Source organism: Pan troglodytes, chromosome 3 (genome assembly GCF_028858775.2).
Source record: "Pan troglodytes isolate AG18354 chromosome 3, NHGRI_mPanTro3-v2.0_pri, whole genome shotgun sequence".
Lineage (NCBI taxonomy): Eukaryota > Metazoa > Chordata > Mammalia > Primates > Hominidae > Pan > Pan troglodytes.
Window position 1 is genome coordinate 170,840,019 of NC_072401.2, and position 20,062 is coordinate 170,860,080.

The window sequence follows — 20,062 nt, forward strand, 5'->3', positions numbered from 1 at the left end:
ACAGTGTAATAAATGTAATGATAAAGAGATGCACACCATTTATGGGGACAAAAAACATAGGTCTCTCGTGTTTGGTGAGTAGGAAAATGAAACACTTTCTGGAGGAAGTGACACATGAGCCAAGTCTTAAAGGATGCACAGGAATTAGTTGTCAAGGTTGGAGTGAATGAATGAAAGAGAACAGTAAGGGCATTCCAGGCAGAGGGGTCAGCACCAGCAAAGACCTGGAGGTAAGAAGTCACATGTGCAGCAGGACTGGGGAGCATAAAGAATGCAGTATTCCTAGATAAGAATTATGGAACATAAAGGAGAGGTAGGCAGAGGCCAGTTTATTGAGGGTCTTGTATAACATATGAAAGAGTTTTTATTGCTGCGTTCTTCTGGTAATGGTAAGTCATTTCCATGTTTAATGCACAAACAGACTTAGGTCCTATGTGCCGGACAGATCAGTCTGGCAGTAGTGTGGAAAATGGACGTGAAGTGGGCAGGCAGGCAGAGAGCTATGTGCAAAGCACAGGCCTCAACTAGTTGAATATTTTTTAAGTTTAATATTTCCAATGAAGTAGAGCAATATAGTTAGCATTACTTATATCATTGTCTGCCCCCCGACCCGTAAAAAGTGGATCAAAGTTTTATACCCTTGATGGCAACAGAACTTCATAACACAATTTTCAAAAATTAGTTTGGTTTCTACTTAGAGACTTAGAGTCTGGACTACCTATAAGCCAAATTTGTTTTGCTAAACATTTGTTTAGGAATATTAATTATTGCTCTCAAAATGCTATTGGCAATCATCTTGCCTTGGCTTAGTCCATGTGATGTTGTAGTTGGTTAATTAGAACTTCCCTGAGAGGCCAATGTCCTGGGAAGACAGGGGTTGAGCCTTCCAGAGTAATGACACCCTCCTGTGACCTCTGACTTTCAGACTCTGTCTTAAGATCTGGCCTCCAATGGCGTCACTCCTGTTACTCTGCCTTGACCTAATCTTGTAAGCAATTCTGCTGTGCCCAGAAAGGAAATGCCCACCAAGAACTGTGGTCATTCACAACGCTGTGTACTCTGGTCACATTACATTAGTGTCCAACTCTGGGGAAAGAAGAATTCTAATTTTTCTCTACCCTCACAGATGCCTCATTATATTCTCCACTATATTATGTATTTCTTCAAGGCTAGTTATCACAGCTTAACAATATTTCCAAAAATAGGTTTGAGGAAATAATAGTAAAACACAGCAATCGACAGAGAGAGAGAAAGAGAGAGAACTGGCAAGTACTGTACTAAATCTCTTGTACAATAGCTAAAGAGACTCTGATCAGGCAGTATAGGGTATTGGCTGGAAGCACAAACTCCAGAGCCAGATTGCAGGATGTGAATCCCATTTACTAGCTCTGTGATTTGGGGCAGGTTAACTCGCTGTGCCTCTTTCTTCATTTGGGCTGTTGTGAGGATTTAGTGAATTCATATATATAAGCCACACCTTAAATGACCCAGCAGGCAGTACATGCTACATGTGTGAACCATCATCATTGTCATCATCGTCATCATTACCCAGTGTAAAAAGCCTCTTTACCAGTGAAATGGGACACCTGACAATGCATTTGTCTCTCCACAGCTGGATGCTTTCCCTTTTAGATGAATTCACATAGCAATTACATTTTTAATACATATTCACTGTATAACAATGCAAAGAATGTTCCTCCTAGGAAGTGTTCAGGATTTTGAAATGTGCATTTCTGAAGCACACATTTGTTTTCTGAGTAGAATCCATTCATCTTCTGGTTGAACAGAAGAAATTACAAATTCACTGACATGCACCGTTTAATAGGGGATGGCATTTTAGATGTGGCTGTAGTTCATCTTGACAGGGCTAATGTAAGGCATTGGAAGCCTGCATGAATTAATTGAAAATCCCATTACAAACTCGGTGACAAATAACTCTATTCACCATTATGGCCTGTTTTTCTCCCTACCTCAATTAGCTCTGTTTGGCCCACTCTGTCCAAATCCATGCCAGCCAAACCCATGCACCAAGATACAGATTTAGCACTCTTAGAAACCATTCTGAACTGCTCCTTGAAGAGATCTGTAAAATTCCAAACGACCCACAATATGGTTTTTTGTGATATGCTGATGTGGGAACTGAAGGAATTTATTTCTTTACAGATCACTTCCACACACCAGTGGCCTAATGGACTTATTAACTTTTCCACAAAACAAATCTATTACATGTTCCTAAAATCATCAAGGATTCTAAATAGACCAGTGGCAAGGAGAAAGCTTACTATGATAACAGTGATATACATTATGGTTAGCCTAGGGTTACGTTTCCGTGATGCAACTGAAAATTCATTAATTCATCCCAACTTGCTAAGTCTTGACTGCTAAAATTGTTTCAATGATCAGTAACCACAAAGAATCATAAAGCTTATGACAATCTAACCCATGAACAAACATTTGTGCATCTGGCTGTGTTTTTCTATGGTATTCTTTTTCAATTAAATTCTACGAGGCTAGAAAGCCAGTTTGGGTCAAGTTTCTAAAAAGAAGGCTTCCCACATTAAATAAAATGAATTCTACTCTGATTTTAAATCAAGCAAAGTTCAGTGATCTTTGAAAGACTTATTCCCACACAGACTGCAGATGATTAAGGATAAACGGTTAAACGACTTGGAAAAGCAATAAAAGAACACATTTTCCTTTTGCAACATCTGAAAGATAAAGCCAAAACAATTGGTTTGATAGCCTAGGACTACTCTGTGGATAAAATATGTCTGGAGCCCATGGAGGCACTGCCCTCTCATTCATCTCCTTCGAAAGGTCTGAGAGTCATGTCATCACTGGGCCCTCTGCCCTCCAAGCCTTCTGCAGGCTTTCCAAACTGCTGCTTTTCTTCTGTATCCTCTCATCAGGCCAAGGCCCCCAAGGATCCACAGAGCTTACATTTCACTTGGAGACTTTCACTTGGCTACACATGAAAGGGACGCTTAAAAGGAGAGAAAGCCAAAGAGAAACCGACTCTGCAGTCTAACCTTGGGTTTGCGGCTATCATTCACACTGCCAGCTTTATCAAAAAGCTTGGCAATTTAGACAGGCAAACTGTTACAGTAATTCTGCATCTAAACACATTTTGATAAACATCTACTATATTGTTCATTTAAAAAAATAAGTATGATAGTGGGCCAGCTTTACATTTCAAATAATTTTTGTTTCCAAATCATACATACAGGTTGTCTTTTAAGATATTAAAATCCTCATGTGATCTGCCTATAAATATTTTTGATTAAATGCTTTAGACTTCCATTTCCATACCATCAGCTGTATTCCAATACATCTGGCAAAATGCTACTTGATGAACTAGCTGAGATTCTAACAGGTAAATAAAACATTCACTGCCAATTTATTTTATAGACTCTAAATGCCAATGCCTAGATGTACGTGCAAGACAGCCTCTCTAAATTCAAATTCCTTCATGCATTTCTTACTGCTCCATAAAGTAAAAAAGATTCAATGACCTCCTAAAAAGAAAATCTAGAAGACACTCTTGTAGTGGCAACAGCTATAAAATGTGTATAGTTTAATAACTCAGTTATATCTAAATTGGCATCAATGCTGGCTGATTTTAACTTGACTTTCAGAAACTTTCCAGAAAGAACTGAGGCACAAAGAAATCATAGTAATAGAAAGTACCACACAGAGTAAGAAGTAGAAAAATGGGTGGAAGAAACAATTTTTTAAAAATGTCTTTTGGGCCAGGCACGGTAGCTCACACCTGTAATCCCAGCACTTTGGGAGGCTGAGACAGGCGGATCACTTGAGTCTAGGGAGTTCAAGACCAGCCTGGATGACATGGCAAAACTCAACTCTATAAAAAGTACAAAAATTAGCACGGTGGTGGTGCACCTACAGTCCCAACTACTTGGGAGGCTGAGGCAGTAGGCAGAGGTTGCAGTGAGCCAAGATGGCGCCACTGCACTCCAGCCTGGGCAACAGAGTGAGACTCCGTCTCAGAAAAAAAAGTAAAAAAAAATAGAATGTCTTTTGTATAACAAAAAACATGTTGGCTTTTCCCTACAAAGTAAAATATCTGTCAAGATATAATAACAGCATTTCATGAAAATATTGATTCTTTAACAGTTAATAACTCCTAAGTATTGTTCTCAAGATATCTACATCAGATAATCACTCAAATATGATTTGGCCATCACTACTAATGTTTCAACTTCAATGACAGCCAAGACGAATATTAAAAGTTTTATTTTTCCAAAGTGACATCAGAAGGGACTGAGAATCCCATAATTCCACAATAGTCCATCTTTCATTTGTTCTTTCCTTTAACATTTATTTCTGGAAAGCACTGTGCTGGGGAATTTTTATCTGACAATCATTTTCTTAATCTTCTACCTCCCACCTACCCCAAATTCACTACATAAAATTTTCTAATCATACTAACTTTAATCAAATCTACCAGCACTTTAAGGATGGCAGCTGCAAATAAACAGAAATTAAGACAAAACGTGTTTCTTCATTCACGTCTTCTTTTTGCCCTTATTCTACTATTCCAGTGTCCCCTTTTCTTGCATGCTCATTTTCTCCAGCTTTCTCCAGAAGTAGACTCTGCAGCCAGCCAGCCTCCCTCCTTATTCCAGACCTGGTTCAAGTTCCATACCAGCTCAAGAATGTGGGCTGACCAAGGCCAGCCTTTGGGCTTTTTTAGCGCTTGGTGGCTCCTCAGCACACACTCTGTGCTGTCTGCTGCCCTGCTCACGCTCATCTGTGGGCTCCACACCCTCCATCTTCTCCTTACCCAGCTCCTGCAATCCAATCCACCATCGCTAATGGAGTGTCTAACCCAGCTCTTGACCAAACAGCAATCAGTCAATTATAGTCTCCAGCAGCCTTGCTGTTTTGCGGGGGGCATTAATGGTTTCAGGGGCAAGGTAGAGGGAGAGAAAAAAAAAAAACTAGAGATAAAGGAAAGTAGATAAAGTAGCTTTCTTACCAATTTCCCTGGGCTGTACTCTCATCATTAATCATTTGCATAATGAATTTAGCTGAAGTCAAGAGTATATTCAAACACCCAGAAAAAAAAAATTGAACAACAGTTTTCCAAATTTCAAAACGAAAAAATGCTATTAGACTCTTCATTAAATGTTTTTTTCTAGAAACTAAAATACAGAAAACAAACTGAAATACATTTGTCCCACCTCCTGGATTTTCCTCTCCTACAAGTACAGGAGAACCTGAGGGGGCACTCAGGGGCATGTTTAAAAGGCAATGTTGCAGGAAAAGTGGGCTAAGGGGCATTGCTTAGTAAATACCTATATTTAGGAGGCAGAAAAAAGAGAGATATAGGAAACTAGAGAGGTTGGACGAAAACCAGCAAACTATAACCACAGTAACAAGGATAATTCCTGAAACGCGGTTTTGTCCACATCACCTATGTCTTTACAATCTGGAGACAGTTCCCAATTACCTCTTAAATCACATTAATGGTCTAAATCATGAGTTTTATGGCCCTCCATTTGGATTGTCTGTTCCACCTCATATTTTCCACCCTCAGCAAGCAAACCAGTCTGCTGTCATCACCTCCAACTTCATACATGCCATCTCTCCTCCACCAAAATTCATCGAGAACAGTCCATTTCTCCCTCCACCTCCCCACTTTGTATATGTATCATGTGCCTGATAATTATGCAGCATTTCTTTCACTTGGATTTTTATGTCTGTCTAGGATGACTGCTTTTGTTGTTTGGAATCAGGTGTAAATAAGGCCAAGATCAATGATCTGATTCCTGTGTGGGTCAATAGGACAGTCTCTATTTCCCGGATGTGACAGCCACTACTTGTCCATCAGGACCCAGCCCAGGCATTGCCTCCTTGGGGAAGCTTCTCCCAACCTTCCTCTACCCAAGTCTAGAGAAGGTGCTGCTCTTTTTATGTACACCTAGAGTGCCTTATGAATACTGTTATCATGGCCCTTATCTTACTCAGTTTATAACCTATTTCTTCCTGCTAGACTGTAACCTCCTGGAGACCTGGGACTATGTGTTATGCATCTTTGTATCATGAGTACCTACCTCAGTGTCTGTGAAAAACTTCTTGCTGAATAAATTAATGAAAGAACAAAAGTTATCTCTAGTGGACTGAGTGGTAAGGTGTGGATAGGTTAAGTGGAAAAAGAACACATCTAAAGGAAAAGCAACTAAAAAGATGATTCTACTGACAGGCTCAACAGTTTTACACAAATTGCAAAATATATACAAACACGTATTTATGTGTCTCTGGGAACTCCTCATGAATGGTAGATTGCTAATCCATCTTTTTGAAACTGTCCTCCCAAGTACACAGCAGGTGGTGGGCACTTGATTCTGAGACATGGGAGGTACAGAAATACTGAAGGAGACATTTTTATTACCATTTCCTAGGCTGCTGGGAAACCTGGGGCATGCTAAGGTGCTACAGAAAAACCTGGGGAAACATGAGCAGGCACTGCAAATTGGTATCAACTTCACTGTGTTCTAGACACTAGAACTAAAACATAGTCCGTTCTGGAAATGGGCAGTTGAGTGTCTTATACTAAGCAAATGGCTGGCATTTGAAAAATGTGAAACAAATTATGCAGCAAACTACAGCAAATAAATATTTTCCTTATAAACTCATTTGGTGGTTAGGAGGAAACAGTCATGCAGTTGATATGGCATTTCTCTTGGATGGCCTTAGTACCCAACTCACAGATAAATCATTAAAGAAAACAAATTTTATGAATTTCTCCAAGTGAAGATAGCTATTGAGAATGCAGTCACTCAAGTAAAATGCAAGAAGTTTGTGTCACTCATTGCCCTGAATATTAGTTTTCTGTTTCATCACATGTTTAATAATTACAATAGTATTTTGCAGAGAGCAGGAATATTTACTGGGAAGATTGTCTGCAGTAACTTGAGTTACCATCTTGAAGACTCATCACAGGATGGGGACTATTTCCTGGGAAAAGGTCAAGTTTCTACCTATTTGAAAAACAGATTCCTGGCAAAGAATCTGCCCTTCTCTTGCCACTGCCCTGCCCTAGGCCTCCAACCTGACCCTGGGGTGTAGAGCTAAATAGGGAGGAATGATCATGTACCAGGAATTCTGCTTGCATCTTATCTAATCCTACAGAAATCCAGGAAAGTAGGGAGATTCCGAAACACAAAGGGAGAGGGGTGTGTTGAGAACATGTTTTAGTATTAAAGAGGTTGGGTAACAGCCACATGCAGTGGCTCATGCCTGCAAACCCAGCACTTTGGGAGGCTAAGGCAGGCAGATCAATTGAAGCCAGGGGTTCACAACTAGTCTGGGTGATCTGGTGAAACCCCATCTCTTAAAAAACTAAAAAAACAAAAAACTAGCAAGGTATGGTGGCACGTGCCTGTAGTCCAATATTGTGCCACTGCACTCCAGCCTAGGTGACAGAGCAAGACTCTGTCTCAGAGAAAAAAAGGAGGGGGGGGTGGGGGAGTCAGGTAAGGCCTCAGTGAAATTCAATTGCCTATTTTTAGTTTTGTCCAGTGTTTACATTAATACCTTGGAGAGAGGATGCTCATATAATTTAAACATAAGGTTAAATGTAAAAGATAGTTCATAGTTTCAGAATTAAAGCAATATTGAAATAGACCTACACACATATAAACAACTAGACAAAAGCGTCAAGGCAATTCAACTGAGAAAAATAAAGTCTTTTCAAAAGATGATTTCAGAACAATTAGAAGCCCATGGGGAATAGATGGGGATGAATCTTGAGCCCCTACCTCACACTATATACAAAAATTAATTTAAGATGAATCCCAGACTCAAATGTAAAAGCTAAAACTGTAAGTTTTATAGGGGAAACAAGAAATTACCTTAGTGATGTGTAGGGAGGGAAAAAAAGCCTAAATTAACCATAAGCTGACAAATTTGACTGTATCGAAATTGAAAAATTAGGTTCAACAACAAAAGACATGAAGAAAATAAAAATGTAAACCACAGATTGGGAAATATATATATATATAATAAAGGACTCAAATCCAGAATTAAAATGACTCCTACTAACCAACAATTTGATTTAAAAACAGGCAAAAGTTCTTTCCCATCTTGCCAGATGGCGGTGAAAAAATTGAGAAGCTGGATACTAAAGAGAAGGAACCCGAAGCCACGAAGGCTGATGCTGGTGGTAAGGTGAAAACGGGTAACTTCAAGGCTAAAAGCCCCAAGAAGGGGAAGCTCCACTGTGGCCAAAATCCTATCCTTATTAGAGGAATTGGCAGATATTCCTCATCTGCTATATATTCCAGAAGTGCCATGTACAAGAGAAAGTACTCAGCCAATAAATCCAAGGTTGAAAAGAAAAAGAAGGAGAAAGTTCTTGCAACTGTTACAAAACCAGTTGGTGGTGAGAAGAATGGTGGTAACCTAGGTGGTTAAACTTCACAAAATGCCTAGATATTATCCTACTGAAGATGTGTCTCAAAAGCTGCTGAGCCACAGCCAAAACCTTCAGTCAGCATGTGACAAACTGCGAGCCAGCATCACCCCAGGGACCATTCTGATCATCCTCTCTAGGTGTCACAGAGGCAAGAGAATGGTTTTCCCGAAGCAGCTGGCTACCGGCTCGTTACTTGTGACTGGACCTCTGGTCCTCAATTGAGTTCCTCTAGAAGAACACACCAGAAATTTGTCATTGCCACCTCAACCAAAATTGGTATCAGCAATGTAAAAATCTCAAAACATCTTACTGTTGCTTACTTCAAGAAGAGGCAGCTGCAGAAGCCCAGATATCAAGAAGGTGATATCTTCGACACAGAAAAAGAGAAATGACCAGTGCAAGGGTGATCAGAAAGCTGTGGACTCAAATTTTAACAAAAATCAAAGCCATTCCTCAGCTCCAGGGCTACCTATAATCTGTGTTTGCCCTGACAAATAAAATTTAACCTCACAAAGTGGTGCTCTAAATTTCTTAAGAACCTAATTAAGTAACTGATAACATTAAAAAATAAAAACAAGCAAAAGATGTGAATACACATCTTGAAAAGAAGATGTTTGTATAGCCATGGAAGGGCACTCAACACCATCAGGCAACTGCAAAATAAAACCAAAATGATATATTATAATGCGTTCATTAGAATGATTAAAATTTAAAGACTGACAACAGAAAATTTTCTAAAAAATGTGGAGCAACTAGAATTTACATAGATTGCTAGTGGGGGTCTAATACTGATTGAAAAATTCTTATAAAGTTATATGTACATTTACTCTTCAATCTACCTCTCTTAGGTATTAACCCAAGATAAACGAAAACATACATCCACACCCAGATTTGTACAAAAATGCACATCACAGCACTATTTATAATACCAAACACTGAAAACAATCCAGATGTCCATCAACATGGGAATAAATGGAATCCTGTTTAACTATTTCAAAAAATGAATTACTGACACATGTGAGTAAAAAAAAATACTATATGATTACATTTATAAAATATTCAAAAATAGGTGAAACGAATCTCTTGTGGTAAAAATCACAGTAGTTGCCCATAGGAGGTGGGCAAATGAGTGAAAGAGGGTGTGAGGGAAATTTCTGAGACTATAAATATATTCTGTATCTTGACGGAGGTGTTAGTTATCCTGGTGTAGAAAGGTATCAAAACCTACTAGATCGTACACTTAAGAACTGTAATTCACACATACAAATTTTACCTCAATACCAAAGGATATTAAGGTAACACTGGAAGGCCAAGGTGGTAGGATATCTTGAGGCTGGGAGTTCAAGATCAGCCTAGACAAAATAGTGAGTCCCTGTCTCTAAATAAAATTAAAAATAAATTAGCTGGGCATGGTGGGACAGGCCTATAGTCCCAGCTACTCAGGAGGCTAAGGTAGAAGGATCACTTGAGCCCAGGAACTCCAGGTTGCAATGAGCTATGATTGTGTCACTGCAGTCCAGCCTGGGCAACAGAGTGAGACCTCACGTCTAAAAACAAAAACAAAAGCAAAAGTATCACAATGAGTAACAAGCCACACTGGCTTTCAAGAGAATGGCAAAATGAGAAAAACAAGAAATCTGAAATTCAGAGGTATGGAGATTAATGCACATAAAGATGTCTACTTTTCCAAAAGGAAATTACAGAACAGAAATGATTGTACATAATGTACTGTCACTCCTAGAATCTGACCTTATTAGCACCAGTCAGTCTCTCACTAGATGTCCAGGATACATTCTGAATCCCATAAACGAAAGGAACAGAGAAGTTTGGCATATTCAGTAGAGAGAGATAAAGATGATAAAAGTGTTGGAAAATATTGACAGAAAAGCTGTAGAAACTGAGATGTATTAGTACAGCAGTATTATTCTAGAATAAGTCTTCAAATACCATGAAAAGGTCTTACACAAAGAGAGTAAGTCTGATTGGAACTCGCTGAATAAAAAAATACAGGCTTAAACTCATGCATGCATTATTTAAGTTGGATAAAGGAATTTCCTGACAGAGAGGGTTGTTAAATATTGCAGTGGATTATGATATCTTTCACTGGAGACTTTGAAAAAATGAACAGTCTCACGTTTGGTTCTGCCCAAAGGCAAAGGGACAGACTATGACTGATGATCTCTAGTAATCTATGATTTCTTTGGCAATCAAATCATCTGAGAGAAAAAGTTTATTCTTGATGATTTTGTCCTTTGTTTCTTAGGGGTGGAATCTCAATAATAATGATAGTGATGAGGTATGAGAGAGTGAGCAGGGAGGAGACATTTGGAAAGCAAATGAAATGAGAATATGAATTCGCCTACAGAAATCAAATCAAGCCAGCTTCAATACTCCAAAGTCTGTCATGACCTTCTACAATGTCATTAGGAAAAGCAGAAACAAGCTCAGCTGTGGTCAAACCAAGCTGCCTTTTATCTTCTTATTTTTGCTGTCGAGAGTAATACATAATATGTGCGTATTACTGTTACTGTTCTTCAAAGGAGCATTCTTCTAGCCAATTAAATGTGAAGTTTATATAGCAAGGATTAAACAATTACTTCAGGAAAATATCTTCTTACTTTGAAATAAACTTATTACAAGGATATAGAACCAATCCTGTGAACCCTATAGGGTAGGCTCAAAGTCTTTAAAACATAATTAAGTCTTTTCATTAAAAAAATAACAAGAGACCGGGTGCAGCAGCTCACACCTGTAATCCCAGCACTTTGGGAGGCTGAGGCAGGCGGATCATATGAGGTCAGGAGTTCAAGACCAGCCTGGCCAACATGGCAAAACCCTGTCTCTACTAAAAATTAAAAAGTTAGCCAGGTGTGGTGGTGCATACCTGTAGTCCCAGCTACTTGGGAGGCTGAGGCAGGACAATCACTTGAACCCGGGAGGTGGAGGTTGCAGTGAGCTGAGACTGCACCACTGCACTCCAGCCTGGGCAACACAGCAAGACACTGTTTCAAAAAATTAACAAAAAATAAAAAATAAAAACTCAGACATCCATGGAAAACTGGTTTTGTTTAAAGGTGAGAGAAGGAAGGAAGATCTTTGGACCACATAAAAATTTTTTATTTAATCAAAATTTACTGTTATTTTTCACTTTTTCTTTTGAGACAGGGTCTTACTCTGTCAACCAGGCTGGAACGCCGTGGTGTGATCAGGGCTCACTGAAGCCTCGACCTCCTGGGCTCAAGCAATCCTCCTGTCTTAGCCTCCTGAATAGCTCGGTCCATTGGAAATGAGGCTTTAAAAATACTTTGTAAATATTCTGTGGTACTAAAATGAGTGTTACTAGAAGATCCTAATTGCCTTTATGCTCTAATTTCTCCATTATTCGACTGTGCAAGAAATGCTACTGGAAAAAGTAATATCCATTTGCAATGAACAATTTTATCAATAGATAGATTAATGGGCAGTTTTATTGAGGCTTCCTTAAAAAAAAAAAAGTCTTCCAATTCAAATATACTGATCACCAAAAATAAGAAATGAGAGCAACTTAAAGGGAAATGGTTTACTAAGCCAGTTGCAGCAAGCCCAGACCCAAATGTTATTTTGTTCTAAATAAATACATAGTAGAATATGAATTACAGGTGTTTTCAACCAAAATGAACCATTTATATTAAAATGACACATTTTTTTCTGTTTCTAGGTGATTAAATAAATAGCAAAGAAAATCAAGCAAGAGCCCATGCGTGCACCTGAGACTACTTTTGTTAAGCATTTCGTGTATACTGCATAAGAAGGTAACAGATCATGCTAGCTGTATTCCTACTAACGAAAAATTTAAGATGAGAAAATTAATAATCGGAATACTTTTGGTCATGGCAACAGACTAAATTACTATTTTTAAACATCTTGCCAATATATTAAAACATATGCTTTTTGAAAATTGTTTAACTAAATTTTTTTTAGGCAAAGCAACTAATTTTACATGTTCACCAGGCTGTGAGCTATGTGAGGGCAGGGCTGGAGCTCATTCATCTTCATATCCTGGGGGCGCAACACACAGCAAAGAATCAGCTCATTAGATGACTACTTTTCTGCTGCTTCTTCCTTCATTCCATCCTATATAGATCTGCCAGATTCATCTTCCTGAAATACAACTTTTATCATCAGATCACCTGTCTGATCTAATCTGTCTGATCTGTCTGAAATACAACTTTTACCATCAGAGCATGTGTCTCATCTGGAAAAGAAGAGCTGAAAAATGACACAAGGGTTCAGAGATACAGAAAACAGCTCTAAAAAGATCTAATATTTATCTAAAGTGAGTGTTACAAAGAAGAAAGTGACAATAAGGAGGAGAACTGTAAAAGAAATACAGTAATTGAAGGAAATTTTCCTGAACTAAAAACACTTGTCTTTAAACTTAATTTTAGGCTAAAGCTACTTCCTTATATTTAAGTTTGACCTAAAGGTTTCTCCACACATAGTGAAGTATAACCTAACCAGATTTGTAAACAAACTGTAACCTACTCTTGCAGGAATCAGAGTCCTGGCCAATCGCAGGCAGCCAATTGTTCAAACTGGGTTCAAATGAGGCAAACACCACGGTGTAACCAATCAGGTTGTTTCTGTACCTCACTTCTGTTTTCTGTGAATCAGAGGATTTCTGTCCATGAATCCTCTCTGACCACACAGCAGCACCAGAGTTGCTCTGAACCTATTATGGTTGGGGGAACTGAATTGTTCTTTGCTCAATTAAATTATGTTGAGTTTAATTTGTTTCTCTTTTCACACACCCAAGATCTCAGAACAGTCTCATTAAGTGCTAAGCAGATTAATGAGGGGGAAACAGATCATATTCAGGCACATCTCATTACAACTCAAAACTCCAAAGACAAGCGAAAAATTCTAAAAGATTTGGGTCAGAGGAGTTTACCTGGTACTGGAATGTAAGTAGAATATGACTTAATGATAGTAATATAGGAGAAAAGTAGACAGCAGAAAAAAGGCTTTACATTTCTAAGGGAGCATGATTTAGAAGAACTTGGCCAGCTAAACTGTTAAATATGTGTCTGAACAAAATACTGATTATTTTTGAACACCCCAAATCTCAGAAACTTTATTACCTGTGCCTTTCAAGTGAAAACTATAACAATTATGCAAGGAAGTATCTCCCAGCCTACAATATTCCCCTCACAAAAAACCACAGAAGACTCCTAGAGAAATGAAATGTGATACAAGAAATGTGGATGGCTCAATATGATCTAGAAGAGATGAAGAAAATGAAATTTTAAAAAGATCCACTGGATCTAGAGGTGGGGCAGGGTCTGGTGAAAAGGTTACATCTGCTTCTTCTCCATCCGCACTGCAGTGAATCATGTTTATATAATCATAATACTGCAAATGCTATTTTTATGGGACTTGGGGAATTAATTACAGCTACAGAATAGAATGTTATAAACTCTGACAATATCAAAATAACAATACACTGAACTAAAACCAAGAGTTAGGCTTAAAGGAAGGTGGGAGGTAGAAGTACTCTAAATTTTCCACTCTGAAATTGATACTGTATGAGCCTAAGAAAGCAAGAGCTGAAAACATATTATTGAAGGCTTGGGTCACCCCACCAGGTAAAAAGCCACGACCAGCTCAGTTGCTTGCTGAAGGCAAAGGGAATACAGAATGAGTAGTAGAAGAAGGCAGTTATCAATACCGGCTAAAACCATGTGTCCAGTTACAGAAAGGAGGACTGTACTACCATGAGTAATTCCTCCTTATTTTAAGAATATGCCTGTACATGGATATACCTGTACTCAGAAAATATCTTCGTTTTACTTCCTTTCTTCTTCCTTTATCATGTAACATGAGATTTATTGACTTCATATCAGCATTTAAATGTCATTAACTTTATATAATAGCATTTAGGTTAAGGATTAGGGCATTTTCAGTTGTACAAAATATAGTTGTATTATGTTAGGTGTAATTATGACCTTATTGTTTTTGTTTGGAGATTAAGTATGATTTAAGGAGATGTGTATGGGGCTAAGTTGACAAGGGGTGAACTATTATGGTTCACATTAGGTGTCAACTTGATTAGATTGAGGGATGCCTAGATGGTTGCTAAGGTATTGTTGGCTGGCAGGGGTGAGGGTGTTGCCAGAGGAGACTGACATTTGACTGACATTTGGGCTGGGAGAGAAAGACCCACCAATTGGCTGCCAGCGTGGCTAGAACAAAGCAAGCGAAGAAGGTGGGATGTAATGGTAACCAGTAGAACTAAAGAATAGAAAACAGTAATAGCACTTACCCCTGGAAAGCAGGACTAGGGTAGGAGAGAAGAGAGAGGGACACTCTTGCTCTCTATTTTAGAATCTTCTGTGAGGTTATGTATTTTCTATCATGAACAGGTATTACTCTAAAACTAAAATGTGTAAGAAAAAGTGTGTGAAATTCTAATACACTTGCTATAGAGTATCTTGTTTACTAAATAATTAAGATATACAAAGAGGAGTAATAATAAAAAAGATAATCCACTGTATCCACAAACTGACTTGAGAAATAAAGCATTATAAATGCAATTGAAGCCTTCTGTATTTTTCTTCGCCAACCACATAGTAGATCAACTTTTAAAAGAAAAGAAGCAAATCTAGATGGACCCTTACTATTGTCCCTGCTCATCCACCTAGTCCCACTCCTACTTGCTCCTGACCATTCCTGATTAAGATATTCAGTTGCACCAAATAATTGACTCAGGCACCTTAACAAAATATTAATACGACATTAGTAAAACTCCCACCGTGCCCCCTTGTTATTCAGACTGTATGTCTTATAATAAATACAAGCTTGCTGTGCTAAGTTTTTTCTGGGATTAAAAAAAAAAAAAGTAGCAAAAGAACACAGTAAGTCCAGTGATTGAGGAAATGAAAAACAAGATATAAATTGTCACTACAATCATGCTCTCTGCTTCTGCAAGACCTTGTGATTCAATTAGTATGATTTCACCTTAAGTGTTTGTGTCTGAGGAGCTGGTGATCCTGAGGCGCTGTAGATCCTGGGGTCTGGAGGGTTACACATGTTAGCTCTGGAGAAAACAATAAAAGCCTAAATACCTTCCCTTAATTTGAGAGGGGTTAGCTTATTGAGCTTGTGAAATATGTGGAAACCACTATCTAACCATTTACAAGCTACCGTTTTTTTTAATAAGCTACTTTTAAAGAGGAGGGGTAGCAAGTTGGCCATGTCTTAGAACCTTGGTTATGAAAACTTCATTAATCAGAGACAAGATTTTTAAATGTTTAAAAGAATATGGCTATTACCCTCTTTCTCACCAAGTCTTTTAGAAAAATAAGATCACCCTACCCACACACCACCACTACCAAATACCTGACTTTAAGGATACGGCTAATGCTAGTTCTTCAATTGTAATTTCCTGAGTTATATATATATATGGTGACTGAATTCATACCTGAAGCAGCCCCATCCTGATAACACAATAAAAACCAATGCTTTTCTTGAGACAGGGTCTCACTCTGTCACCCAGGCTAGAGTGCAGTGGCGCAATCATGGCTCACTGCAGCCCCGACCTCCGGGCTGAAGTGATCCTCTCTCTTCAGCCCCTCGAAAGCTGTGACTACAGGCACGTACCAGCACACCTGGCTAATTTTTGTATGTTTTGTAGGGGTAGGGTCTCTCTATGTTGCCTAGGCTGCTCTCAAATTCTTAAGACTCAAGCAATCCTCCCGCCTCAGTCTCCCAAAGTGCAGGGATTATTGGCGTGAGCCATCGTGCCAGGCCAAAACTGGTGCTTTTCAAGCTTTAATGAGGGCACGAATCACCTGGAGTTCCTGTTAAATGCATACATAGTCTGATTCAGTACCTCTGGGTGGGGCAAGAGAGACTGCATTTCTAACAGTCTCAGGTGATACTGATGCTGCCCAGGGAGCCACACTTTGAGTAAAAGGGGAATCCAGTATCAATCTCCTTCCCAATCTCCTTTGGGTGTTTTTCTTTCTCAATTGCTCCATCTTCTGACATTTGCTCTTTTCTAACTAAATTTACTCCCAAGATGATCTCATCTATTTCCTTCTTTTAAAACCATTTACACAAGCCATTCTCAACCCTGACTGCATATTAGGATCAACTAGGGAGTCATTTTTTCTTCTTCTTTTAAAGTTTTCTAAAGCCCCACCCCAAACCAATTAAATAAAAATCTCTGGGGCTGGGTCAGAAGCATATGGATTTTTAAAAGCTCCTTAGTGACTCTCATATAAAGCGCTAAGAACTGTGGATCTACACAACGATGTCTCCCAGATCTAACCTCAGCTATAACCTCTCCCCTGCGCACCAAGGGCCTACTTCACATCTCCTGTTGAATATCTAATAGGCATCCACAAATCAACCTGTCCAAAACAGACCTCTTGGTTTCCACCTACCCCCATCAAAACCTGATCCTCTACCAGTTTTCCCCAATGTCGGTAAATAGCCCACTGTTCACCTCGTTGCTTGGGCCAAAAGACTGGGCTTCACCATGATGCCTCCGTTCCCATTCTTTCACATTGCACATCCACTTAATGCATCAGCAAGTCTGCCAGCTTTGACTTCAGAACAAGCCCCAGTCAGTCCACTTCTGACAATTTCTACTGCTACCAGCCCAAGCCAGATCAACACCATCTGTATTGCCACTATTAACACCCTAGCACCTATTATCCACAGTCTTGCCTGTTAACCTCAGAACGGCTTTCCCTCCCACTTGAAATACAAACTCCTTCCTGTGGCTCCCAAGGCTTTCTATCATCTGGTCCCAGCTAACCTCTCTGGCTCCCTCTCCAATTCTTCTCCCATCCCTACCTCCTACTCCTGCTACACTGGCCTTGTTGTTGCTTCTTGACCACTCCAGGCTCTTCCCTGCCTCAGGATCCTTCTCTTACTTTTCCTTCTGCTTAGAATATTCTTTACAGGCTTATTCCTAATCATCATTCAGGTCTCTGCTCTAATGTCATCTCAGAAGGCTTCCCTGATTATCCCACAATAGCCTCAACCCAACCAGCACCCAACACAGCTTCCTCACCCTGAAATTTCTACCCTGCTCGTTTTCTTCATGACATTTATCATGACTAGGCACCGACCCACCCAAAACCACTAGACCATAAGCTCTAAAAAAACTGTCTTGTTCAACAGAGAATCACAGGCCTATATCCATACCTGGGGCAAGTTGTATGCACTTAATGCATTTTGCACTATTTGTATCTTCCCTCTCCCCCCATCCCCCAATTCATAAATTGAAACCCTAACCAGTGCGAGAGTATTTGGAGGTGGGACCTTTGGAAGGTAATTAGGTTTGGTTAGTATGAGAGTGGAACCACAGGGGATGAGGTCATGGGGTGGAGGTCCCATGATGGGATTGCTGCCTTTGTAAGAAAAGACACAAGAGAGATTCCTTTCTCTTCCTCTCTGTCCACATGCACACACCAAGGAAAGGCCATGGAGCACACAGTAAGAAGGTGGCAAGCCAGGATGAGAACCTTCACCAAGAACAGATTCTGCCAGCTCCTTGAGCTTGGACTTTCCAGCGTCCAGAACTGTGAGAAATAAATCTCTGTTGTTTATACTCCCCAGTCAGATATTTTGTCCTAGCAGCCCAAGATCCCTAAGACATTGGTGAAAGGAATAAAAGTCAATGGGGAGCAGCCTGGATGGATCTGTCATGTGCCCCCCAAGCTCTGGGACTGTCCATCCTTTGGAATATGTAGCATTTTCATCAATAATTTGAATGACGGTACATTACGGCATATTTAATTTGCCAGTGACACAAACCTGTAAGTCATGCTAGCTACCTTACATGTTCAATAACAGAAATATGATTTTAGAATATTTTCATGGGTGATCAATTTTAACTGAACAAAACAAATATTAATTTTAACTGAACAAAACCAATATTAATATTTACTAAGATGAACATAAATGTTGAGGGTTTTGTTTGGTTTTTTTTGAGACAGAGTCTCACTCTGTCACCCAGGTTGGAGTGCACTGGCCTAATCTCGGCTCACTGCAACCTCAGTTTCCCACGTTCAAGCGATTCTCCTGCCTCAGCCTCCCAAGTAGCTGAGATTACAGGCATGCACCACCATGCCTGGCTAATTTTTCATATTTTTAGTAGAGACAGGGTTTTACATGTTGGTTAGGCTGGTCTCGAACTCCCTGCCTCAGGCAATCCACCCGCCTCAGCCTCCCAAAGTGCTGGGATACAGGCATGAGCCACTGTACCTGGCCAATTTATATAGTTCCTTGATTAAAACCACTTGTGCTGGGCATGGTAGCTAGGATTAAAGGTGCATGTTACCGTGCCTGGTTAATTTCTGTTGTTGTTGTTGTTGTTGTAAAGACAGGGTTTCGCTATGTTGCCCGGGTTGGTCTTGAACTCCTGGCCTCCAGTGATCCTCCTACCTTGCATTCTTTAGGAGGCTGGGATTTTGGTGCTGGGATTACAGATGTAAGCCACCTCCCCCAGCCTACAACTCTTCAAAGCACTGTTGGTTACTTATATTTGATGGATAATAAGCCATCTTTAAGTACAGCACTTATATGTAATTCAATTATTACAAAGCAAATAAGGGATGGTATGGCATCCTATGTCAACCCTGCACACACAGCTGCCTGGTAAACAGAAGAATACCTGTCATTATGGTTTTGCTTATCTTTCTGCCCTTCAATTTCAAATTTTTCAGAAAACATAGATCATTTTTCTAAAGACTTCCTCAGCTTGTACACCAGAGAATCTTTATAATCACCCACTTGTACCAAAGGGGACATTTTTCATTCTCTAATTAAATAAGAAGACAAATAAGCAAAGGCCAATACTTGCAAGAACAGAAACAAAGAGCTATTATAAAAGTAAGCATTGAAATTATCCCCACACTGATTTTAATGAGCACACAATAAATTTGTAAATGCAATAAAAATATATTAAATACACATGAAAGAACATTCGTAATCAATTCTGTATGTCCACATCACTGAAAGAATTAGTCTAAAAGAACTATGTTAGATGTTAGTTTTATAATTAGGCACATTTCAACTATGTGTTAACTGTCTGATATACTATTTAAAAATAAGCCATTCAAATGTTTTTAAATATCTATAATGCTTTCAAGTTGCTTACATATATGTAAACAAGTTTCCATAAAGTTTAGAGGTTAAAAGATAGAGGAAAGATCTTATATGTAGGTAACAGATATAGTTTCCTGTATATTTGAATGAAAACCTTACATATGTGTATGTATATAATATATATATATATATGCTCACGTTATACATACACATATATATGCACCTCATATATGTGATAGTCAGAGGCCTTGGTTCTCTCAGGCAAGATCCTTGAGAGTAAAAAAGAACTTTTTTTGGTTGGGCATGGTGGCTCATGCCTTTGGAAGTCTGAGGTGAGTGGATCGTTTGGGGTGAGGAGTTTGAGACGAGCCTGGCCAACATGGTGAAACCCTGTCTCTACTAAAAATACAAAAATTAGCCGTGCATGGTGGTGGGCATCTGTAACCCCAACTACTCAAGAGGCTGAGGCAGAAGAATCGCTTGAACCCAGGAGGCGGAGTTTGCAGTGAGCTGAGATTGCGC

The 20,062-nt window shown here is 39.3% G+C and overlaps 1 protein-coding gene and 1 pseudogene across 4 annotated transcripts in view; one reads left to right on the top strand and one right to left on the bottom strand.

Moving 5' to 3' along the window:
- The window catches only part of SH3RF1 (SH3 domain containing ring finger 1), a 177,069-nt gene that overhangs the window by 64,033 nt on the left and 92,974 nt on the right, over nucleotides 1–20,062 (bottom strand). The gene's annotated exons all lie outside the window — the stretch shown is intronic.
- Nucleotides 8,080–8,832, top strand: LOC107974030 (large ribosomal subunit protein eL6-like; annotated as a pseudogene).